The sequence below is a fragment of the Rhinoderma darwinii genome, chromosome 2 (assembly GCF_050947455.1).
Source record: "Rhinoderma darwinii isolate aRhiDar2 chromosome 2, aRhiDar2.hap1, whole genome shotgun sequence".
In the NCBI taxonomy this organism is placed as follows: Eukaryota; Metazoa; Chordata; class Amphibia; order Anura; family Rhinodermatidae; genus Rhinoderma; species Rhinoderma darwinii.
The window spans coordinates 349,153,049-349,179,788 of NC_134688.1; the positions used below are offsets into that span (position 1 = coordinate 349,153,049).

General features: G+C 43.5%; 1 protein-coding gene across 1 annotated transcript in view; it reads left to right on the plus strand.

The window, feature by feature from the left end:
* LOC142743204 (potassium voltage-gated channel subfamily A member 3-like) overlaps positions 1-26,740 on the plus strand; it is an 81,235-nt gene that overhangs the window by 3,080 nt on the left and 51,415 nt on the right. The gene's annotated exons all lie outside the window — the stretch shown is intronic.

A 26,740-nucleotide genomic window follows, 5' to 3' on the forward strand; every position in this document is an offset into this window, starting at 1 on the left:
ATTCAGTCTTGTACTTGAAATAGTCTCAGTATCTACTCCAATAGTTCTGATGCTTTCCAAACGTTTGGGAACTATCAAATAAGATAGTTATGTGATAGATAGATAGATAATGCGATATTAGATAGATAGATAGATAGATAGATAATGCGATATTAGATAGATAGATAGATAGATAATGCGATATTAGATAGATAGATAGATAGATAATGCGATATTAGATAGATAGATAGATAGATAGATAGATAGATAGATAGATAGATAGATAGATAGATAGATAATGCGATATTAGATAGATAGATAGATGGATAGATAGATAATGCGATATTAGATAGATAGATAGATAGATAGATAGATAGATAATGCGATATTAGATAGATAGATAGATGGATAGATAGATAATGCGATATTAGATAGATAGATAGATGGATAGATAGATAGATAGATAATGCGATATTAGATAGATAGATAGATGGATAGATAGATAATGCGATATTAGATAGATGGATAGTTAGATATGTGATAGATAGACATGAGAGATATTAGATAAATATGAGAAATATTATATAGATATGAGAGATTATATATTTATGATATGAGAGATAGAAATAAGAGATGATAGATATGAGATAGATCAGTAGATATTAAATAGATATAAGAGATATACATATATATGAGAGATGATAGATTATATATATATATATATATATATATGAGATAGATAAATAGATACATATGAGAGATGATAGATATGAGCGGTAGATAGATATGAGAGATGATAGATAGATATTATATAGATATGAGAGATAGAAAGATGAGATAAATGATAGATAGGAGATAATAGATAGATGGATAATAAATTGTTGAGATAGATTTTAGCTAGGAGTGTTACGGTAATTTTCTAAGTGGCTCTTTATTATGTGGCTCTTGTCTAGCAGGCTCGTGAGTCTATTTTCAGGTTTCCTGCTTGTCTATTTGGTATGTAAATGGCAATCACTTATGCGCTCACATACTTTAACCCCTTCCCATCGTAAACAACTTTCCGATTTTCATTTTTTTCTCCCCACCTTCCAAAAGTCATAACTTTTTAATTTTTTCGTCGATATAGTCCTATGAGGGCATGATTTTTGCGGGACGAGTCGTAGTTTTTCGTAGCGCCATTTATTGTGCCATATAATGTACTAGGAAACGGGGAAAAAATTATTTGTGGTGTAGAAAATGAAATCAAAACAGCGATTTCTCCATTGTTTTTTGCGCTACGTTTTTACAGAATTCACTGTGCAATTGTCAGTACCTGTGCCACGCGTCACTCAACGTCATCAGTGCTACATCATATTGGTCACAACAGCCTGACTCCCTGCTGTTCTATTGAAGTAAACTTAGATCACGTAGAACACTATAGTGGTCTACTGTAAGTTCAGTTCAGTAAAAGCAAGGGCTGGGGCCGGCTGGGTGTTATATATGTAAAATGCCTCCATATGAAGACGTTCTTATACCGGCCATACGGTGAGTTGACCAATATAGGCTGAACTTTTACATTGCTTTGCATGAGACTTTGTGTTTTTTCTCAGTCAGTATAAGGTACCACATTATCTCTGATCATTGTATATAATATGCTTGCAATTTACTATACTCTGTGTGGCATAAATCACCTGACACAGGATGTCCTAAAATAAATGACAGGCAGGCGCAGCGGTGCAGGATACGGGACTTCCCTGCAGCTTTGCTGCTCTATTATTATATCCAATCTGTTATTTACTGGGATATTTATGGCAATACCAAACTAAAGCCTTTTAATTGTTTCCAAATCACAATGGTTTCTGCTATAAAGAACTTGACACTTTTGGTAGGGACAAATGGTTGCTGGGAAAAAAGCTCTGATAGATTTGCTTTCAAAGAGTGGATTTTTCTAAGTATTCTATGTTAGTACAAACATGTAAGATGGAAATAGGTGTGAATACAGATGGGATTTTCAGATGTCTACTACTGGTGCTACTCGACATCTACACTGCTGGATCTATTTGTCTAGGTTCTCTTCAATTCTTGAGATACCTGATTGGTGTCATCCTGTTGACTTTCTATATAAGCCTGGCCCTTGCCAGACTATTGAGCTTCCTGCCTCTAGTCTAGTTCATTGCTTCCTTACTCTACAAACTATTGCCACTAATCTGTGTACCACACGTGGAATGTCACTTGACTACTCTTGGTATTATCACCTCCCACATTGTCTCAGTCTCTAGACTCTGAATCTGCTTCCAGACCTGGACATACGCATTTTACTGCGGTTACACACTTCACCTACTGAAATACGTACAAATCTTCATTGCACCAGTTCTACCTCTTACCAATTAAAACCTGAAGACATTTTCTGTTATCGTGAAAATATAGTCTAAATAAGATCTAGATGTGTTCTAAAATCCTCTCTGTATAAATTGGCCCTTTTCCCAGCCCTGATTTCGGAGGCCACAGGTATAAGGCTTGGTACCTTTTTATTATATAGACATGAGATAATTCCGTTTGGATCTGTATATATATTATGTATACCCTCCTATAGCTGCAGTTCACAGGATCCGAGCTCCTGGGCTAAACTTTAACAATGATAATATTATGTATTTGGAGCACGTCGAGTTCTCTGCCGTAGACCACCAGGGATTCAGACTATAGCCCCTTTATTATTTGAGACCACCATAGATACAGACATTAACTGGTTCACTGCCCTATAACATCAATAATGTAGTCATTAACCCATTTACTGCCCTATACTATCATGTATACATTATTGCCTTTTCTCTGTCCTAGACCACCAGAAATGCTGAGACTAACCCTTTCTTTTGCTCTAGACCACCACAAATACAGACATTAACCTTTTCACTGCCCTTAAACACCAGGAATGAAGGACATTAATCCCTCCTCTGCCGTAGAACATGGCTGCTTTCTTTCAGAAATAGCGCCACATTTGTCTATGGGATGTGTCTTGTATTGCACCTCTTATATTATCTAATTGCCAAAGGCAAAAAAAGCCCTCTTTCTCATCTACCCGTTATGTAGAAATGTTTTATTAAAATATAACCTTTATCTAAAGAGGCTCTGTCACCAGATTATAAGTGCCCTATCTCCTATATAATCTGATTGGCGCTGTAATGTAGATAACAGCAGTGGTTTTTATTTTGAAAAACAATAATTTTTGAGCAAGTTATGCACAATTTTAGATTTATGCTAATTAGTTTCTTAATGACCAACTGGGCATGTTTTTACTTTTTACCAATTGGGCGTTGTACAGAGGAATGTATGACGCTGACCAATCAGTGACCAATCAGCATCATACACTTCTCATTGTTCCTAATCACACTGTGTGTGCAGTGAAAGAAGCTGGGCTGGAATAATGAAAAGTGTATGACGCTGATTGGTCACTGATTGGTCAGCGTCATACACTCCTCTGTACAACGCCCAATTGGTAAAAAGTAAAAACACGCCCAGTTGGTCATTAAGAAAGTAATTAGCATAAATCTATAATTGCTCATAACTTGCTCAAAAATGATCGTTTTTCAAAATAAAAACCACTGTTGTTATCTACATTACAGCGCCGATCAGATTATGTAGTAGATAGGGCACTTATAATCTGGTGACAGAGCCTCTTTAATAACAATAACACATCACACAATTGTTAAAAGGATCAATGTAAACTGGCAGTTCAGCCCTATTGAAGTGAATGGAGCTGAGCTGCAATACTACACACATCCTGTGGACATGTTTGGCACTGTTTTTTTGGAGAAAACCAGCCATGTTTTTCTAATCCTTGACAACCCCTTAAACTCCTTCACTTCCCTAGACCCCAAAGATGATACCATAAACTCCTTCACTACCTTAGACCACCATGGATGTTCGCATTGACCTCTTTAATTCCCTAAACCACAAGGGATGTTGGCATAGTCATTATAAAACTATAACTAATTCTAAATACTGCATACAATTATTCACCTGGATGTTGTGTGGCTCTGTGTATCTGGCTAACTATTTGGGCCCTATACTGCTATATTTAGTTAATGCTGCTTTGGTTAGCCCGGCTTAGAAAGTACAGTGCCCAGGTCCCTAATCGCCCTTCTGCTAAGCTCCACCCACTTATTTACAACGTGGCAAGAGCCGTGGAAACAACTCAGAAGTTGCAGTTCTTGCGACTTTTAGGACACTTACAACATTTCTACATCAGAAAACTGGCGCAGAAACGTTGTTAAATTCCCCCTGTGACTTTAGCCCCAAACATGTGACCTGCCATTTTATCGTTCAGACCCGAAATTAGGATTGTGACTGTAGCCCAAAGATTGCTATAGACATGAGATGGTATTACAAACAGCATTAGCAAATATCATTACAATCATATAGAATTAAAGAGGCTCTGTCACCAGATTTTGCAACCCCTATCTGCTATTGCAGCAGATCGGCGCTGCAATGTAGATAAGAGTAACGTTTTTTTTTTTTTTTTAAACGAGCATTTTTGGCCAAGTTATGACCATTTTTATATTTATACAAATGAGGCTTTATAAAAGTACAACTGGGCGTGTATTATGTGCGTACATCGGGGGCGTTTTTACTTCTTTTACTAGCTGGGCGTTGTGAAGAGAAGTATCATCCACTTCTCTTCACAACGCCCAGCTTCTGGCAGTGCACAGACACACAGCGTGTTCTCGAGAGATCTCGCTGTGACGTCACTCACTTCCTGCCCCAGGTCCTGCATCGTGTCGGCCACATCGGCACCAGAGGCTACAGTTGATTCTGCAGCAGCATCAGCGTTTGCAGGTAAGTAGCTACATCGACTTACCTGCAAACGCCGATGCTGCTGCAGAATCAACTGTAGCCTCTGGTGCCGACACGATGCAGGACCTGGGGCAGGAAGTGAGTGACGTCACAGCGTGATCTCTCGAGAACACGCTGTGTGTCTGTGCACTGCCAGAAGCTGGGCGTTGTGAAGAGAAGTGGATGATGCTGATTCGTCAGCATCATACACTCCCATTCACAACGCCCCGCTAGTAAAAGAAGTAAAAACGCCCAGATGTACGCACATAATACACGCCCAGTTGTACTTTTACTTTAAACACGCCCAGTTGTACTTTAGAAAGCCTCATTTGCATAAATATAAAAATGGTCATAACTTGGCCAAAAATGCTCGTTTTAAAAAAAAAACAAAAAACTTTTATCTACATTGCAGCGCTAATCTGCTGCAATAGCAGATAGGGGTTGCAAAATCTGGTGACAGAGCCTCTTTAAGCACGGAGAAGCATCATTGAACGCAAAAATGAAACACATCTGCAAGTGCTCTTCTCATGACCCATTAATGACTGACAAATTAGTAAAAGAACAGAGTTGTTTGTTTTGGCCCAGAATTATCTAATATCCATGGCCATCTTGAAGCTCGGTTTACACTGGCTAATTATCATTATGAAGTGTTTATTTCTGAATGAACTTAACGATAATTGCCCAGTGGAAATGCACAAAACTATCATTTATTCTTGACCACAATCGATAAAACCGTCATTGTCGATGACACTAATGGCAAATGTAAATGTAGCGCACAGCTCTCAAAAGTACTGTCACTAGGCAACCATGATGATGTCTGCCGCAGAGAAGGGAACTCCTACTCGATTATCATTCTGATGGAACTGCTTTTCAGATGCTCAGAACTACTTTTAAATCTACTGATTGTTTGTTGGTGGTTTGAAAAAATTGTTCAGTGTGAACAAATTGGCTAAATGCCAATCAAACCCACCGATTTTTGCCAATCAAACCCACCGATTTTTGCCGAAAATGGTCTAAAGTCTAATGTTATTATTGCCCTATTCCTTATTCCCCTGGTACCTTATCTCCCTTTTACCCATTGAAATAAAAATGGTTGAGCGTTCATGTGGGGTCGGGGGAGGTAAACTAAATGGCAAAAAGTACGTGCCCACTTCAGTTTTTTCCTTCAGGGTGCTAGCCGTTTTTCTGACGGCTAGCACACTGACCCATTCATTTCAATGGGGCCATGCACACTTCAGTTTTTTTGACGGTCCCGTTGCTCCGTTCCGATCAAAAGTAGAGCATGTCCTACTTTGGTCCGAGATTCCGTGACCGTGAGGCCCATGCAAGTCAATGGGGCCGTCAAAAAAACTGAAGGCACACGGAAGACATCCATGTGCCGTCCGTGTGTGACGTAGCCGTTGCCTAGCAACGGCTGGGCGGGCAGAAAAACATAACAGAAATATTACACTAATCGGCAGCCACTTGTCCCTATCAATCACTGATAGAGAAAAGAGGCTGCTGATTAAAAATAAAATAAAAATCAGTTCATACGTACCCGGTTGTTGTCTTGGTGACGAGTCCCTCTTCTTTCTCCAGTCCGACCTTCCTCTATGACGCGGCAGCCTGTGATTGGCTGCAGAGGCCGCTGCAGCCTGTGATTGGCTGCAGAGGCGGTCACGTGGGATGAAGCGTCATCTCTGGAGGCCGTCCTTCTGACGTGCGTGACCGCCACTACAGCCTGTGATTGGCTGAAGTGGTGACATGGATGAAACGTCATCGCTGGAGGCCGGACAGGAGGAAAGTAAGTATAACATTTTATTTTTTTTTTTATTACATTAAAATTGTATTTTCCGAGCGCCGAACATGGTACTGTCCAGGGTGCTGAAAGAGTTACCGCCGATCAGTGCAGCCCATTAACTCTTACAGCACCCTGGACAGTACCATGCTTGGCGCACGGAAACGGAATCACGGAGTGCACACGGGTCTATCACAAAAGGCCGTGAAAAATGTGTCGGAAGTGTGCACGAGGCCTAAATCATTGAGTTCAGGTGTTTCAGCCACACCCAATACAAACAGGTGGTTAAAAATAAGCACACTGCCATGCAATCTAAATTGACAAACAATGTTAGTAGTATGGGTGGTACTGAGGAGCTCAGTGACTATAAAGTGGCTCTGTCACCACATTAGAAGTGGCCTATATTGTACATGATATAATCGGCACTGTAATGTAGATTACAGCTGTGTTTTTTATTTCGAAAACCATAATTTTTGACGGAGTTATGACCTATATTAGCTTTATGCTAATGAGTTTCTCAATGGACAGCTGGGCGTGTTTTACTTTTTGACCAAGTGGGCGTTGTGGAGAGAAGTGTATGACACTGACCAATCAGTGATCAATTCATACACTTCTCTCCATTCATTTACTCTGCACATAGCGATATAGCTATATCATTCTGTGCAGACACATACACAAACACTAACATTACTGCAGTGTCCTGACTATGAATATACATTACCTCTAGCCGGGACGTGATGTGTATTCAGAATCCTGACACTTCTCTGCACGTCTGATGGACAAATCTGGTTTCGGCGGTTGCCAGGAGATCAATACCTTCCGGAATACATTGTTCCTACTGTGAAATTTGGTGGAGGAGGGTTAACGGTCTTGGGCTGTTTATCAGGGTTTGGGTTAGGCCCCTTATTTCCAGTGAAGGGAAATGTTAATACTACAGCATATAAAGGCATTATTGACAATTGTATGCTTCCAACTTTGTGGGAACAGTTTGGGGAAGGCCCTTTTCTGTTCCAGCATGACTGTACCCTAGTGCACAAAGCAAGGTCTATAAAGGCATGGTTGGGTGAGTTTGGTGTGGTGGAACTAGAGTGGCCTGCACGGAGCCCTAACCTCAACCCCATCCAACACCTTTGGGGTGAATTGGAACGTCGATTGCGAGCCAGATCTTGTCCAACATCAGTGTCTGACCTCACAAATGGTCTTTCAGCTGAATAGGCACAAATTCCCACAGACACACTCCAAAATCTTATTGGAAAGCCTTCCTAGAAGAAGGGAGGCTGTAATACCTGCAAAAGGCGACCTTACTTCATTTTAAAGGCATTGACCGTGGAATGGGATGTCCAATAAGCTCATGTAGGATGTCCAATAAGCTCACATTTTGCTGTAAGTGATTGTCAGATGTAAATATAATTTTTAGCCATATAGGGTTTCTGAATTAGTGTTGTCTCACTTACATACATTTGAATGTTGCAGATCCCACTTAAATATTGGCCCTGTTTTTTCATAGTGTATACCATGTACCTAATATGTGAAGAACGTAGTGCCGTCAAACAGGGCACAGGCTTATGGCACAAGGACTTCTCCATTAGCCTGTTAGGTTATTTTTATAAACAGTTTGTAGGAGATTTGAGCCCATAAATATTTCCTGCTACCAATGTAAATTTAGCTTGCTGGAGTCCCATGTAGAAAGAGTCCTATTCAAGTAAAGCTTTTTGGTCAATCATTAAATATGTAGAATTGCGTATGTTTTTTTTTGTATGATTGCCTAAAAATCTGTACATGACAATTTGAGAGGGAATCCTATCTGCCCAGGCCTTCTGTAAGTGTAATTTGCACTGGAATCAGAAAATAATTCTGTTTTTGGATCTCTCCTATAGATTTATTTACTAAATTAGGCAACCACCAACATTGTTTAACCCCTTCCCTCTTTGGCCACTTTTGACCTTCCTGACAGAGCCTCATTTTTCAAATCTGACATGTTTCACTTTATGTGGTAATAACTCCGGAATGCTTTCACCTATCCAAGCGATTCTGAGATTGTTTTCTTGTGACACATTGCACTTTAAGATACTGGCAAAATTTGCTCAATATGTTCAGTATTTAATTGTGAAAAACACCAAAATTTAGCGAAAAATTGCAAAAAGTTGCATTTTTCTCAATTTAAATGTATCTGCTTGTAAGACAGGCAGTTATAATACACAAAATTCTTGCTAATTAACATCCCCCATATGTCTACTTTAGATTGGCATCGTTTTTTGAACATCCTTTTATTTTTCTATGACATCACAAGGCATAGAACTTTAGCAGCAATTTCTCACATTTTCAAGAAAATTTCAAAAGGCCATTTTTACAGGGGCCAGTTCAGTTGTGAAGTTGCTTTGAGGGCCTTATATATTAGAAACCCCCAAAAAGTCACCCCATTTTAAAAACTTCACCCCTCAAAGTATTCAAAACAGCATTTAGAAAATGTCTTAACCCTTTACACATTTCACAGGAATTAAAGCAAAGTAGAGGTGAAATTTACAAATTTCATATTTTTTTGCAGAAATACATTTTTAATACAATTTTTTTTATAACACAGAAGGTTTTAGCAGAGAAATGCAACTCAATATTTGTTGCCCAGGTTCTGCAGTTTTAGGAAATATCCCACATGTGGCCCTAGCGTGCTACTGGACTGAAGCACCGGCCTCAGAATCAAAGGAGCATCTAGAGGATTTTGGGGCCTTATTATTGTTAGAATATATTTTAGGAACCATGTCAGGTTTGAAGGGCTCTTGCGGTGCCAAAACAGTGAAAATCCCCCAAAAGTGACCCCATCTGGGAAACTACACACCTCAAGGAAATTATCTAGGGGTGTAGTGAGCATTTTGACCGCACAGGTTTTTTACAGAAATTATTGGAAGTAGGCCGTGAAAATTAAAGTCTACATTTTTTCAAAGAAAATGTAGGTTTAGCTAATTTTTTATCATTTCCACAAGGACTGAAGGAGAAAAAGCACCGCAAAATTTGTAAAGCAATTTCTCCCGAGTAAAACAATACCCCACATGTGGCAATAAACGGTTGTTTGGAGACACGGCGTGGCTGAGAAGGGAAAGAGCGCTATTTGGCTTTTGGAGTTCACATTTAGCAGGAATGGTTTGCGGAGGCCATGTCACATTTACAAAGCCCCTGAGGGGACAAAACAGTGGAAACCCCCCACAAGTGAAGCCATTTTGGAAACTACAACCATTGAGGAAATTATCTAGGGGTATAGTGAGTGTTTTGACCCCACAGGTTTTTTGCATAAATTATTGGAAGTAGGCCGTAAAAATGACAATCTAAATTTTTTCAAAGAAAATGTAGGTTTAGCTAATTTTTTCTCATTTCCACAAGGACTGAAGGATAAAAAGCACTGTAAAATTTGTAAAGCAATTTCTCCCGAGTAAAACAATACCCCACATGTGGTAATAACTGGCTGTTTGAACACACGGCGAGGCTTAGAAGGGAAAGAGCGCTATTGGGCTTTTGGAGATCACATTTAGCAGGAATGATTTGCGGAGGCCAGGTCACATTTGCAAAGCCCCTGAGGGGACAAAACAATGAAAACGCCAGAAAAGTTACTCCATTTAGGAAACTACACCTCTTGAGGAATTCATCTAGGGGTGTAGTGAGCGTTTTGACCCCACAGATGTTTCATAGAACTTATTAGAATTGGGCAGTGAAAATAAAAACAGTCCTTTTTCTTCAATAAGACGTAGCTTTAGCGCAAATTTTTTCATTTTCTCAACAAATAAAGGAAAAAAAGAAACCAACATTTGTAAAGCAATTTCTCCCGAGTACGGCAATACCCCATATGTGGTCATAAACTGCTGTTTGGGCAAACGGCAGGGCTCAGAAGGGAAGGACCGCCATTTGGAGTGCAGATGTTGCTGGATTGGTTTCTGGGCGCCTGTGGGCCCAAAACAGTGGAAACCCCCCAGAAGTGACCCCATTTTGGAAACTACACCCCTCAATGCATTTACCAAGGGGTGTAGTAAGCATTTTAACCCTGCAGGTGTTTTGTAGAAATGAGTGTGCACTCAATGTTGCAGAGTAAAAATGGGATTTTTTTCCATAGATATGCCAATATGTGGTGCCCGGCTCGTGCCACCATAACGAGACAGCTCTCTAATTATTATGCGGTGTTTCCCGGTTTTAGAAACACCCTACATGTGACCCTAATCTTTTGCCTGGACATATGACAGGGCTCAGGAGTGAAGAGTACCATTCGGAGTGGAGGCCTAATTTGGCGATTTACAAAGTATTGGTTCACAACTACAGAGGCTCAGATGTGAAATAATAAAAAGAAACCCCTGAGAAGTGACCCCCTTTATGGAAACTGCACCCCTCAAGGCATTTATTAAGGGGTGTTGTGAGCATTTTCACCCCACAGGTCTTTTCCATAAATGAATGCACTGCGGATGGTGCAAATTAAAAAATTATATTTTTCCCTAGATATGCCATTCAGTGGCAAATATGTCATGCCAAGCTTATGACGCTGGAGACACACACCCCAAAAATTGTTAAAAGGGTTCTCCCAGGAATGACGATGCCATATATGTTGAAGGAAACTACTGTTTGGGCACGCTGTAGGGTTCAGAGCCGTGGGAGCACCATTTGGCTTTTGGAGAGCGGATTTTGCTTGGTACTATATTTGTTTGAGTATTGCTGGTGTTTCCATTTATAATGTGGGGGTACATGTAAGCGGGGCGGAGTATATAAGGGGCATAGTCAGGTGGTATAATAATGGGGTAAAAAAAAATTATAAAATAATCCATAGATGTGTATTACGCTGTGACACAATCCTTTCTGCACAGGCCGGTGTCGCACTGATAAATGGCGTCCTTTCTTATGCCCCTTTTGGTCCACACTCCGCACCTTTGTAGTTTGGGGAATTTTGCTGGGAAGTGTTGTCCTGGTATAATACGGGCACCGTCGCTTCCAGCGGATATGTTTGGGCTCTCCCCTTCCTGGTTCCCTAATTTTAGGTCCTTGATAAATCGCCTCTTGAAACAGAAGAAATGTTCCCCTCGGGCACACCTGCATATTTTTTTATTTCCTGACTTATTGGAGCCATAACTAATTTTATTTTTCATAGACGTAGCGGTATGAGGGCTGGTTTGTTGCGGGACCAGCTGTAGTTATTATTGGTACCATTTTGGGGTACATGCGACTTTTTGATCACCTTAAATCCTATTTTTTGGGATGCCAGGTAAACAAAAAAACGCAATTCTGGCACAGTTTTTTTAGTTTTTTTTTATACAGCGTTCACCATGCGTTATAAATGACATGTTAACTTTATTCTGCGGGTCAGTACGATTCCGGCGATACCTAATTTATAGCACTTTTTTATGTTATACAACTTTTTGCACAATAAAATTACTTTTGTAAAAAGAATGTATTTTTTCTGTCTCCAAGTCGTGAGAACCATAACTTTTTAATTTTTTTATCGACGGAGGTGTATGAGGGCTTGTTTTTTGCGGGACGAGCTATAGTTTTTATAGGTACCATTTTTGGATACGTGCAACTTTTTGATCACTTTTTATTCTAATATTTGTAGGGCAAAGTGACCAAAAAACAGAAACTCTGGTAAAGTTTTTTACGTTTTTTTTACGCTGTTCACCGCGTGCAATAAATAATATAATATTTTGATACCTCAGGTCGTTACGGTCGCGGCGATACCAAATACTTATGGTTTATTATTATTTTTCAATAATAAAGGACTTGATAAGAGTAAAAGGGGGATTGTGTTTTATTTGATTACTTGAAACTTTTATTGTTTTCAAACTTTTTTTTACACTTTTTTTACTCTTTTTCTCAAGTCCCACTAGGGGACTTGAAGGTCCAACCGTCAGATTTTTTTTTTTTCTAATACATTGCACTACCTATGTAGTGCAATGTATTAGATCTGTCAGTCATTCACTGACAGCAAGCCGATTAGGCTTCGCCTCCCGGCGGGGCCTAAATCGGCTTCCGTAGTGGCAGAGCAGGAGACCATTGTGTCTCCTGTTGCCATAACAGCAGTCGCCAGTCCTGATTGCCTGTCAGGGCTGGCGATCTGCTAGTAACCGCTACGATGCAGCAATCGCTTTAGATTGCTGCATCGAAGGGGTTAATGGCAGGGATCCGAGCTAGCTCCGGTTCCTGCCGTTACAGGTGGATTTCAGCTGTACAGTACCTCTGATGACACCGGATCAGCTCCTGACCCGGCGCCATCTTGCCGGCAGCTACGGAAGCCGATCAGGCTCCGCCGCCGGGCGGATCTTGACCGGCTTCGGTGCTAGGCAGACCGGGAGGCCAGTATTAGGCCTCCGGTTGCCATTGCAGCCACCGGAACCCCGGCAATTTCATTGCTGGGGTTCCGATGAGCTGCAAACACCTTAAGTGCAGCGATCGCGTTTGAGCGCTGCGCTTAAGGGGTTAATGGCGGGGATCTAAGCTAATTTCGGTCACCGCCATTACAGTCGGATGTCAATTGTAAGATACAGCTGAGATCCGACGATGATGGCACCGGCTCAGCTTCTGAACCTGTGCCAAACATTTGCCGTAAATGTACGGCATTTTGCGGGAAGTCAATGCTTTCCATGACGTACATTTACGGCAAATGTCGGGAAGGGGTTAAAGGACCTGTGCACTATCCCATGTTTATTTCATAGATGTAAAATTGGTGACAGGTCCCCTTTAAAACAGCCATGATCAAAGCATTGCATCTGTGGTCATAGGAGTGCCATAGTAGATTGACCCGATACAGGGCCGGCTCCAGTTTTTTGTGGGCTGTTGGGTGACACAGACTAAGTGGACCCCTTTGCGGGGAAGTAAAATGGCAGAAAACAGCCGTTTGTGCCCCCATATAGAAGTTAGGTCCCCAGTTTATGCCCCCATATAGAAGTTGTGCCCCCATACAAAAGTTAGTCCCCCTTTATGACCCCATATAGAAGTATGGGGACACAGCCCATGTAGATAATGCCACAGCGCCCTCTGTAGATCGTGCCACACACCCCGCAGATAGTGCCACAGTGCCCTCTGTAGATAATGCCAAAGTGCCCTCTGTAGATAAGGCCACAGTGCCCTCTGTAGATAGTGCCACAGTGCCCCCTGTAGATGGGGCCACAGTGCCCTCTGTAAAGAGTGCCACAGCGTCCTCTGTAGCTTATGCCACAGTGCCCTCTGTAGATAATGCCACAGTGCCCACTAGATAATGCCCTCTAGATAGTGCCCTCTGTAGATAGTGCCACTGTGCCCCCTGTAGATAGTGCCACATTGCCCTCCGTAGTTGGTGCCACACCCTTAGATAATGTTTACAGTGCCCTCTGTGGATAGTGCCACAGTGCCCTCTGTCAGCAACACCCTTGCAGGGGATTCCACTTCTCGAGGAGCCATGACGGCACCGTAAAAGCACCCGGCAGCCGAGTGGGCCCCCCCCAAGTGTAGTGGGCTCCGGCACTTGCTCGAATTCGCTGGATGCTGACGCTGGCCCTGACCCCATATGTACCTTAAACCAAGTTGTGTATGGCTGCCTATTGTTTTTTGTTGTACTATCTTTAGAGATCTATACAAGCAGCCTTCTTAGCATCAGTATAGTTCAACATCAAATTGTTCCTTTAACCAGGAATTTCTGTGTTTCTTTGCCATAAATGACATCCTCAGTTCCACAGATCCAGATAAGTGACACTTCAGTCTGATTGTACTACGTATGAATGTATGTATACTATATTGTGTAAAACACATTCCTTCCTTTTGTTCCTTCATCTGTGACTGTAGACTGGTCAGATACACAGACACTGCTTCATCAGCCAACAGCCAATCACAGCGCAGTTAAGAAAATCATAGAGGCTCTGTGATTGGTTATCTGGGATAATGCATTGTCTGTGTAAGCTATGAGAGACCCACTGTAGCGTCCGCAGACCGCCGTTCCTACTCACACCTCGGCCGCCATGGATCTGAGAGTGCAGGCTTTCCTAGGAGACGCCAGCACTCACTTTCGCTCCGCTCGGCTGTGTACAGTAGGGTGCGCGCGCACGCTCGTGCCCGGCCTTAAAGGGCCAGCGCATGAATTATATTAAAAATTAGCCCTAATCACTCTGGGCTATAAAAGGGGCCCTGCTCTTTCTCTCCCTGCCTGAGCGTTGTTTGTATTTCCCATGTTAGTCTTAGCAAATGGTCCCTCAGTGTTATCCTGTTCCCAAGTGTTCCCATGCCCTACTACCTGTTCCTGTATCCTGTGCTGTGTTGGTTCCTGAGCCCTATCGAGTGTAGGAGTCGTGTTCTGCCATCAGTAAGGCCTACTGCCGTACACCACGTCTGTTGTCATCTGCCACGCCTGATATCCTCCGCCACGTGTGGCATCCTCTGCCATCTGTGCCTAGCCACTGCGACTGGACTATTCAGGTACCCTTGTGCTGTACTTCGTATTGTTCGGGTACTCCGATGTTTGGCCAGCTGCCTCCCCGCTATGGCGGTGCGGCATAGTGGGTCCACATACCTACAGATCGTGACACCCATGGACAGTGTGAGTAGGAAGAAGGGTGGAGATAAGAAGTATTCTTGTTTTAAAGACCCCTGTGGCCAGAGTGCGCCGCCTTCTGGCTCATGTGCTGCTAAATGGGCTGCATAGCCTATATGTCTGCCCCTTACATACAGGTGTTGCCATTGGTTCAATAATGTATTTACTTTTAAAAATGCCACCCTTCTCTTCTTCTAGGGATAGGGGAGTGCAACAGGTCAGACTTAAGTGTTTTTGTTATTTTATTTAACAAATATGACTTTTAGTAAGTTAATACAGCATAATTTGGGCTTCAGCTTCACAGTATGTCTATTACACTCATGTCTGCCTGCACTGATCTTGGGTACTGTGGCTGCAGGGGGAGAAGTTTGCCCAGTTATTTGTTATCTATATAGAGAGTATACGTTCATAGGGCACAATGAAAGCATTTCACATTCATAGACGAGCTATAAATGTACTACTTTTCCTATCTTGCCCCCGTGGCCCCTGACATCAGTGTAAAGGGACGGAAATGTATTACCAGTGCTACTGTAGACAATGACTTAAAAAATGGAGCAATAGAGTGTAACTGTTGAGTTACCCATAGGGACAGAGAATACTGCTCATGGTCGAATTTTAAAGGGTTTCCCCACTAAGAGCATTTATTACCTATCCACAGGATAGGTGATAAATGTATGAATGCTGGGGTCCACTACTTGGACCCACACCGATCACTAGAACTGGGGACCCGAGCCACATTCCTCCTCACTGCACGATTTGAATGAAGCAGCATGTGCCCTGCCCTCGGCTGTTTCCATCAGCCCCATAGACATTGATAAAAGCGTCAGGACACATGCGTGACTTCCGCTCCATAAAATTCACCCTCACTGCGATCGTGCAGTGAGAAGGAATGTAGCTCGGAACCCCAGTTCTAGTGATCAGTGTGGGTCCCAATGGTTTGGCCCCCAGCGATCATACATTTATCACCTATTTTATGGATAGGTGATAAATTTTCTTAGTAGGAAAACCTCTTTAAGTGCTAAAGATAGTTTTCTAGCAACTAGTCTGAGGCTTGGGTCACATAGTAATATGCTTGCTGATTCATGTTGTCTAAGCTTTAAAGTTGTGAGAAATCTGCCGCATTAAGGGCGCGTTTAGATGAATGGGCCATATTACTTAGGCGAAATCGAATGAGGGCTACTGTCGAACACATACAGTTTATGAGAGTTGTCATGAAGCCCTGAGCTGAGTGAGTTTTGTATATGTAGATGTACTGTCTTTATTGGTATAATACAAGTCCTTCTCAATGAATTCAAATATCATAAAAAAGTTAATTTATTTTAGTCATTCAATTCAAAAAGTGAAACTCATATTATATAGATTCATTACACACAGAGTGATCTATTTCCAGCAGTTTTTTCTTTTAATGTTGATGATTATGCCTAAGGGTATGTGCACACGATAACTGCAATTACGTCTGAAATTACGGAGCTGTTTTCAGGAGAAAACAGCTCCTGAATTTCAGACGTAATTGCATGTACTCACGTTTTGCGGGGCGTCTTTTACGGCCGTAATTTGGAGTTGTTCTTCATTGGAGTCAATGAAAAACGGCTTCAATTACGTCCCAAGAAGTGTCCTGCACTTCTTTTGACGAGGCTGTATTTTTACGCGTAAAATGACAGGTCGTCGGCAGAGTACATCGGCAAACCCATTGAAAGTAATGGGCAGATGTTTGCCGACGTATTGGAGCCGGTTTTTCAGACGTAATTCGAGGAGTAAAACGCCTCCATTACGTCTTAAATAGGTCGTGTGAACCCAGCCTAACAGTTAATGAAAACCCAAAATTTAGTGTTACACATGATTTTTAATACCGAAAAGTTGGCCTACTGAAAAGTATGTACAGTATATGCACTCAATACTTGGTTGGGGTTCTGACTCTGCATGAATTACTGCATCAATGCTGCGTGGCATGGAGCTGATCAACCTGTGGCACTGCTGAGGTGTTATGGAAGCCCAGGTTGCTTTGATAGCGGCCTTCAGCTCGTCTGCATTGTTGGGTCTGGTGTCTCATCTTCCTCTTGACAATACCCTATAGATTCTCTATGGGGTTTAGGTCAGGCGAGTTTGCTGGCCAATCAAGCACAGTGATATTGTGGTTATTAAACCAGGTGTTGGTACTTTTGGCAGTGTGGGCAGGTGCCAAGTCCTGCTGGAAAAAGAAATCAGCATCTCCATAAAGCTTGTCAGCAGAGGAAAGCATGGAGTGCTCTAAAATTTCCTGCTAGACGGCTGCGCTGACTCTGGACTTGATATAACACAGTGGACCAACACTGTTGCTCAGTGGTCCAAAGTCCTGTTTTCAGATGAAAGTAAATTTTGCATTTCATTTGTAAATCCAGGTCCCAGAGTCTGGAGGAAGAGTGGAGAGGCATCGATCCAAGTTGCTTGCGGTCCAGTGTGAAGTTTCCACAGTCAGTGATGGTTTGGGGAGCCATGTCATCTGCTGGTGTTGGTCCACTGTGTTATATCAAGTCCAGAGTCAGCGCAGCCGTCTAGCAGGAAATTTTCGAGCACTTCATGCTTCCCTCTGCTGACAAGCTTTATGGAGATGCTGATTTCATTTTCCAGCAGGACTTGGCACCTGCCCACACTGCCAAAAGTACCAATACCTGGTTTAATAACCACAGTATCATTGTGCTTGATTGGCCAGCAAACTCGCCTGACCTAAACCCTATAGAGAATCTATAGGGTATTGTCAAGAGGAAGATGAGACACCAGACCCAACAATGCAGACGAGCTGAAGGCCGCTATCAAAGCAACCTGGGCTTCCATAACACCTCATCAGTGCCACAGGCTGATCGCCTCAATGCCACGCCGCATTGATGCAGTAATTCATGCAAAAGGAGCCCCGACCAAGTATTGAGTGCAAATACTGTACATACTTTTCAGTAGGCCAACATTTTGGTATTAAAAATCATTTTTGAAATTGGGCTTATATAATATTCAAATTTTTTGAGACTCTAAATTTTGGGTTTTCATTAACTGTTACCATAATCATCAACATTAAAAGAAAAAATACTGGAAATAGATCACTCTGTGTGTAATGAATCTATAGAATATAAATTTCACTTTTTAAATTAAATTACTGAAATAAATTAACTTTTTGATGATATTCTAATTCATTGAGAAGGACTAGTATATCGGTTGCTGTATAGCTATGGTATGCCCTACAGGCATTAATATTGGATAACCCTGGGGGCTCTTTAAAGTCAGCCCTGGCAACATGATGGGGACATGACAGGATGGGAGGAAACCCCTCCGTGTAGAACCTGACAGCAATGTGTTTTTAAATGGATACTAACTAATCTGCATGGAAACTACATTTACTTTGAGGGTCAGTTCACATGCTGCTTAAATACGGAATTCGTTGTGAAAATCCACAGCAAATACAGTAGCAGCAAAGTGGATGAGATAAAACAAAACTTCTCGACACGCTGCGTAAATACTGTGCAGAAATACCACTCAGAAATTGACCTGCGGTGCAGAATTTTTTTCCACAGCATGTCAATTGTATTTGCGTAAATGGTGCTTATTTGTTGCAGGTTTTCCCTATTGAATGTAATAGGGAGGTAAATCCCGCAACAAATAGCAGTTGTTTTTTTTTGCGGGAGGTTCGCAGCGATTCTCGACACAAAAAACACAACTCAGGAAAAATAAATTTCATGCTTACCCAGAAGTCTGTGTTCCTTTCTCCAGCGCAGCCTCCTGGGATGACGTTTCATCCCATGTGACCACTGCAGCCAATCACAGGCTGTAGCGGCAGTCACATGGAATGAAACATCATCCCAGGAGGCTGGCCTGGATGACGTCAGAGGCCTGGTCTCCTGGAATGACATGTCATCCCATGTGACAGCTGCAGCAATCACAGTTTGGTGCGTATCCACCCCGTGTGAACTCAGCCTAAGGGTGATTTTACATGGGGAAAAATGCTGCTTATTTCTCTTTTGGATTTGCGCCAGAGAAATCCACAGCGGAGTAAAGTACAAGGCAAGTGGATGAGATTTTAACAAATCTTATCCACATGCTGTGGATATTTTATGCACGGAAATTGACTTTTCATGTTGATTTTACATTTGAAAGGGAAATAAAGATCCGCAAACAAATGTATTGCTGTGGATTTTATTTTATTTTTTTTCTGCTTCAAAGAAAATCCTTGAGGGAAATCTGCAGACAAAAATCCACACTGTTTCCTGCAAATCCAAACCAAAATCCGCACTAATTTGGTGCAGATCTGTCATGCGTATTTCCGCAAGCACTGACACTTCACGTAAAAAATACCAGTAAGGTAGATGGAAGCCCCTATGATGCTTTAATTTTTCTGCTTCTGTGTGACACTCATACTGTGAGAGGGAAGGAGGAGCAGCAGGGGAGGCAACTAATTGGTCAAGCACACCTCTGACATCACACTAAGAGCCCGCCCACTCAGCTAAGTTTTACAGAGAAAATTGCATTTATAGGGAACCTGTCAGCGTGATTTAGGCGCCCAAAACGTCAAAAGTCTGTTATCCAGCAGGATAAATACAGGGCCAGCCCCAGCTAATCCAGGCAAGTGCCGGGGCCCACTGCGCTAGGGTGACCCACTAAGGCTTTGGATCCGGCCAGTTCTCCCTGTTTCGTAAAATTACAGACGGTTCGCAGAACTGGTCCTCTTTCACCTAATTGTATCCAAGTCCATAGGCGGATACAATTGAGTAGTCTAGCCCTGGCGAAGTATGGAGACTATCATTTCCCTGCTTTGCCATTTGGTTCTTTATCTGGGATAGCGCCATTGTGCCACCTGTGTCGTTTCACTAAAGCAGGTCTTGTCAGAAGAGACCAAGTCTGCGTTGCTGGAGGACAGAGCAGGTGCGGGTGAGTAAATAATGTTTTTATTTTCTGGGGAGCAGTGTGAGGGGCACTATCTACAGGGGGCTTTATGAGGGGCACTATCTTCAGGGGGCTTTATGTGGGGTACTATATACAGGGGGCTTTATGAGGGGCAGTATCTTCAGGGGCTTTATGTGGGGCACTATATACAGGGGGCTTTATGAGGGGCAGTATCTATAGGGGCTTTAAGAGGGGCACTATCTACAGGGGGCCTTATGAGGGGCACTATCTACAGGGGGCTTTATGAGGCGCACTATCTACAGGGGGGCTTTATTAGGGGAACTATCTACAAGGGGCCTTTTGAGGGGCACTATCTACAAGGGGCTTTATAGGGCACACTATCTACAGGGGGCATTGTGAGTGGCTCTATTTACAGGGGGCACTGTTTGTGTGAGGTGCTTTACTTCATAGTTTTTGACACAATTATATTCAGGGGCACAGTGTATGGTACTATTATAATCAGATTTACAGTGCGTGGCAAAGTGAGAATTTTATCTTAGTTTATAGGTGCAGAAATGTTGGAAAAGTGATGAGCCAAAGACATCTGAGTGGCAAACTCAAAAACAGAAATGGGTTGTGGCTGGGAGAAGTCGTCATGGAGGTCTGAACCGGATGGAGAAGAAAATAGAAAAAGAACGACTCAAATCTGAAAAGATGTCACCTGTGAGTCACGAAATGTAACTGTTAATTCTCCCTCTGACTAATCAGCACTGTGACTGTCATTGTACTGGGGCACTATGGTATTGGATCTATACCCTATTGTCTGAATATTACCCAGCAAATGTACAGTTAAAGGAAATGTGTTGCTAGAAATTTTTTTTTTTTTTTTAGTTAAACAGTTAGTATATAAGTGATTACAGATTGTTCTAATTTTTTTAAAGTCAGGAAATATTATAAATTAGATTCTAATTTATAACATTTCCATGTGCTGGTCACTAGAGGGAGCAATTCCCAAAATTGCAGCATTGGCATGTGGTAAAGCAACCTCATTGCTTTATGCTTCAAAATTGGAGAAGACACACTCGCTCTAGTGTCCTCAAACAATCCCCCCTTTATCTTGGCTAGTGCCAGGAGAAAGGAGGGGGTTGAATGTTCAAACCTCCTACACTGTGTGCCGCCATTTGTTGAGCGAATGCACAGTGTAGGGGGATTAGATACAGTGGTAATTAGACAGTATAACACGAACATACACACATCACATACACAAACATAACTTACCTGCTCCTGCTGTCGCCGCTGCTGCTGCCTCCGCTCCTAGTCTGAACATATGGCCGGAAGCCGCGACCGTAAGTAGTCGTCTTACTGTCAGGCCGCGGTGGCCGGTCCACATGAAAATGGCGCCGGATGTCGCTCTGCCGAAGACCTTCCTTTTGTATGTGTGGGAGCGGCGCATGCGCCGTTCCCACACAGACGGCGTACGCTATAGTAAATTGAATTGCTCCCGTTCGCATTCTCTATGGGGATGTAAGTGCTGTATTCCATCTCTGTATGTGTCGTTAATCGAAACATACAGAGATGAAAAAAAAAATGGCAGCCCCATAGAGAAGTAAAAGAAATAAAAACTAAAAAAGTACAACACAAAAACACAAATAAATAACATTTATTTTAATGACATACTAAAAGCAATAACATATAAAAAAAAAAAATTTCGTGACACCTTCCCTTTAACTGCAAAACCCTTTTCTGCTCTTTTATGTTACAAATTATGGGTTCATTTTATGGATGAAATTTAACAAATCTCATCCACATGCTGCTGAATATTTTCCACACGAAAATCAGTTGAAACATTTGGCAATATCTACAATACATGGAGTTTTACTTCTGCGTGTGACACACTGCAAAAAGGCTCACTGAGACTCTATCGCCCAAGGGCCCACATAAAGCTTGAGCCGGCCCTGAGTATTAGGTTCACAATGATGCTTTTCTGTAATCTGGCCGATGCAGCATAATCTAGAGAAAGAGTTTTTAAAACGGCACACGCTATATGCAAATTACCTTGAAAGAATTATCTGCGCATTGCTGTTATCGTGAAGAGTCAGGCACTCTGGTGCCTAAATACACCCCTCATAGCTTGATTGATATCTCGGAGGCCGCGATAGGTCACTCCTAGACCTCTGAAATCCTGTGCCTCCGCCATTCTATTCACTTCACTGTGCATTCCCAAGCCCCGTTCACATATTAAAATCCGCCATGTTTTTCTGCTGCAGGGTCTCAAGCTTTACTACTTACGGATTTCTACCGCCAATGTACTGCAAGTGTGCAGCAGATTAAGAACGAGGATTAGCCCGTCATTCAATGGGGCTAAACCTTCGCTTTCCCGTTCAGAATCCGCGAAAATAAGTAGCATTCTACTTGTTTGTTCAGCTGATTTGTTTTTTTTGTCGTGCGGACAAAAATAGGCGCAGAAAATTTCCGTAGCATATGAATGGGTGTGCGCATTCACATGCATGGGATGCTAATTGTCATTGGAAACCGCACCGAAACCCGTGTTAACTAAGCCTTTTGGATAATGGATAAAGTACGTCAGTTGTTCCAGGGATGGGCAAAATGCTGTAGACTTCAGAGCCAGTTAGACCACTCTAGGGGCTATTTGACTTTTTTTTTTTGTTATCAGCCTGTTAGAAAACCTTTCTCCTGACTGTGGAAATGGTCAGTACCAGTGCGTAACTACCACTATAGCAGCCGTAGAGGCTGCTACGGGGCTCGCGGCATGAGGACCCGTGTCGCCCTGCCGGTATGGGCCCCCACCATGGCCGGAGGCTCCGCTAGCAGCCGCTATGGCTGCTACAGCGGGACGCCACTGAACACTTTGGCAGAGCAGGGAGGTATCTCCTCGTTCTGCCATTAAACAAAAGACATGTATCCCCTATCCACAGGATAGGGGATACATGTGTGATCGCTGGCATTGATAGGGAGAACAGGGGACTGAAAATCCCCTGAAGTTCTCCATCACAAACCTCGGACTTCCAGGGTCTGTGTCGGCAGCTCCGTAGAAATGAATGGAGCGCCGGTCGCGCTTGTGCGCATGCGTGACCAGCGCTCCTTTCATTTTTATTGAGCTGCGCAGACGCCGGAAGTCAGAGGTTAGTCATGGAGAACTTGGGGGACTTTCGGTCCCCCGTTCTCCCTATCGCTGCCAGCGATCACACATGTAGCCCCTATCCTGTGGATAGGGGATACATGTCTTTTCACACTGTAGGTCGCATTTTTTTGGGGGGTTGGGGACGCTGTATGGCGTTATCTACAGGGGGGCTGTATGGCGTTCCCTACAGGGGGGGGGCTGTATGGCTTTCCCTACGGGGGGCGCTGTATGGCGTTCCCTACAGGGGGGGCTGTATAGCGTTCCCTACAGGGGGGGGCTGTATGGCGTTCCCTACAGGGGGGGACTGTATGGTGTTCCCTACAAGGGGGGGGCTGTATGGCATTCCCTACAGGGGGGGGGCTGTAAGGCACTCCCTACAGGGGGGGGGCTGTATGGCGTTCCCTACAGGGGCGACTGTATGGCGTTCCCTACAGGGGGGGGCTGTGTGGTGTTCCCTACAGGGGGGGCTGTATGGCGTTCCCTACAGACCGCCCCCCTGTAGGGAACGCCATACAGCCCCCCTGTAGATAACACCATACATCCCCCCTGTAGATAACGCCATACAGCCTCCCTGTAGATAACGCCATACAGTCCCCCCTGTAGATAACGCCATACAGCCCCCTCTGTAGAGAACGCCATACAGCCCCCTCTGTAGAGAACGCCATACAGTCCCCCCTGTAGATAACGCCATACAGCCCCCTCTGTAGAGAACGCCATACAGCCCCCTCTGTAGAGAACGCCATACAGCCCCCCTGTAGATAATGGCATACAGCCCCCTCTGTAGAGAACGCCATACAGCCCCCCTGTAGATAACGCCATACAGCCCCCCTGTAGGGAACGCCATACAGCCCCCCTGTAGATAACGCCATACAGCCCCCCCTGTAGATAACGCCATACAGCCCCCTCTGTAGAGAACGCCATACAGCCCCCTCTGTAGAGAACGCCATACAGCCCCCCTGTAGATAATGGCATACAGCCCCCTCTGTAGATTACGCCATACAGCCCCCTGTAGATAACGCCATACAGCCCCCTCTGTAGATAGCGCCATACAGCCCCCCTGTAGATAACGCCACACAGCCCCCTCTGTAGAGAACGCCATACAGCCCCCCCTGTAGATAGCGCCATACAGCCCCCTCTGTAGATGGCACCATACAGCCCCCCTGTAGATGGCGCCATACAGCCCCCCCCCTGTAGATAACGCCATACAGCCCCCTTTGTAGATATCTACAGAGGGGGCTGTATGGCGTTATCTACAGAGGGGGCTGTATGGAGTTATGTACAGGGGGGGCTGTAAAAAAGGCACTATCTACAAGGGGGGGGGGGGTTGTGTGACACCCAGGGGAGGGGGGCCCCAGTCAAAAGTTTGCTATGGGGCCCAGTCTTTCCTAGTTGCGCCCCTGGTCAGTACAATGTCTGTTATGTGTTTTATCATTTGTCCATGAAATTAGTAATTATTTTAAAATGTCACTTATACTTCCCATTAGTGATTCTTTAGACATATATTTTTTTATATACTTATATAACCATAATGAGGACTAGTTCAGTTTACCAGATATAAGGTTTGTAACTTTTTCATTTTGACAGATATGTCATTGTTTCCAGATTTTGAGCACTAATGAAATTCAACCACTTATCCTCAAGTGATGCCATAATCTGCATTTTTTATGATGTATAAATTAAATATCAGATACTCAAAGAGATACCAACCAATTTCTCCGCTCCAAATCCTTGCCCAAACACAAAAACTATTGTGTTGTATCAAATGATCCTCCTTGATATACGTTTTGGCTCATATTACTGTGTAACAATTGAAAGAAAATAGCTGTAAATTAGATCATGAAAAAAGGCTCCAGTGATTAACAACGTAAACAACACAACAAATAATACAGAATATAGATATTTTTACATTTATTTTCTTCTAAGGTAAAGAAAGAAAAAAAAAAACAGACCATAAAAAATGTTCATGTTGATGAGCACACTTTAGGGCCTGTTCACATAGCGTTGCTTTTCCGTTCATTGGTTCCGTTGCTGCTTTCCGTCGGAGGAACCCATAAATGAAAAGGCAGATAGAAACCAATACTTCAGGTTGCATTACCATTGATTTCAATGGTAATGCTTCTGTTGCAAATGGTTTCTGTTTGTTTCTGTTCCGTAAGGTTTCCGTTTTTAGCGGAAAAATTAGGGCAGTCAACTACGCTATTGTTTCCGTTGAAAACGGAAAACTTACGGAATTGAAACAAACAGAAACGAATGGTAATGCAAACACAGGCTATGGTTTCCGTCTGCCTTTCCGTTCATGGGTTCCTCCGACGGAAAGCTGCAACGGAACCCATGAATGGAAAAGCAACGCTGATGTGAACACAGCCTAGAAGTACTCTCTTTTAAACTCCTGGAACTAATGATAGACTCAAAAGGAAACTATGTACTTCGTGGAAATTTAAAGGGAACCTGTCACTAGGTTTGTCATTATTGCAGCTCGGCTTTAGCGTTCCAAACATGCCCACGTTAAAACCAGACATAGTTAGTAAAAGAACATATCAAGATGAGTTCTTTAACTTTTGCCAAAACATCCGGTTTTGACATGGGCATGTTTGGAACGCTAAAGCCCAGCTTCATAATGACATATTGGCAGTTTAGTGGCTCCAAACCTAGTGACCAGTATCCTTTAACCCAGGGGTCTCAAGCACGCGGCCCCTGGGGCTGTCATCTGCGGCCCGCGGCAGACAGAGCCGCTAGTACAGACTCTGCTCCGGGACTCTGGAATTCCCTGACATCGCTTTCAACATATGGACAGCGATGTCTGGGGCTTCCCCAGAGTGGAATCCCGGGCATAGCGCTAGTATAGGCTCTGCTCCGGGACTCTGTGGAATTCCCTGACATCGCTGTCCATATATGGACGGTGTGTCAGGGTCTTCCCCATAGCGGAGTCCCAGGCAGAGCGCTAGTATAGGCTCTGCTCCGGGACTCTGTGAAATTCCCTGACATCGCTGTCCATATAGAGACGGTGTGTCAGTGTCTTCCCCAGAGCGGAGTCCCAGGCAGAGTGCTAGTATAGGCTCTGCTCCGGGACTCTGTGGAATTCCCTGACATCGCTGTCCATATATGGACAGTGTGTCTGGGTCTTCCACAGAGCGGAGTCCTGGGCAGAGCGCAGTCCCGGGCAGAGCGCTAGTATCGACTCTGCTCAATTCCCTGACATCGGTGTCCATGTATGGACACACGATGTCTGTGGCTTCCCCAGAGCCATAGTCCCGGGCAGAGCGCTAGTATAGGCTCTGCTGCGGGACTCTGTGGAATTCCCTGACATCGCTGTCCATATATGGACAGTGTTGTCAGGGTCTTCCCCAGAGCGGAGTCCCGGGTAGAGCGCTAGTATAGGCTCTGCTCCGGGACTCTGTGGAATCTTCTGACATTGCTGTCCACATAAGAACAGCGATGTCTGGGGCTTCCCCAGAGCTGGAGTCCCGGGCAAAGCGCTAGTATAGACTCTGCTCTGGACAGGGATGTCAGGAGCAGAGCTAGAATCCCAGGCAGAGTGCTAGAAGCGGCTCTGCTCCGGGACTCCAGCTCTGGGAAAGCCCCTGACATCACTGTCCATATATGGACACTGATGTTAATGGCTTCGCCAGAGTTCCAGCGCAGAGCCTATGCTAGTGCTCTGCTCCGG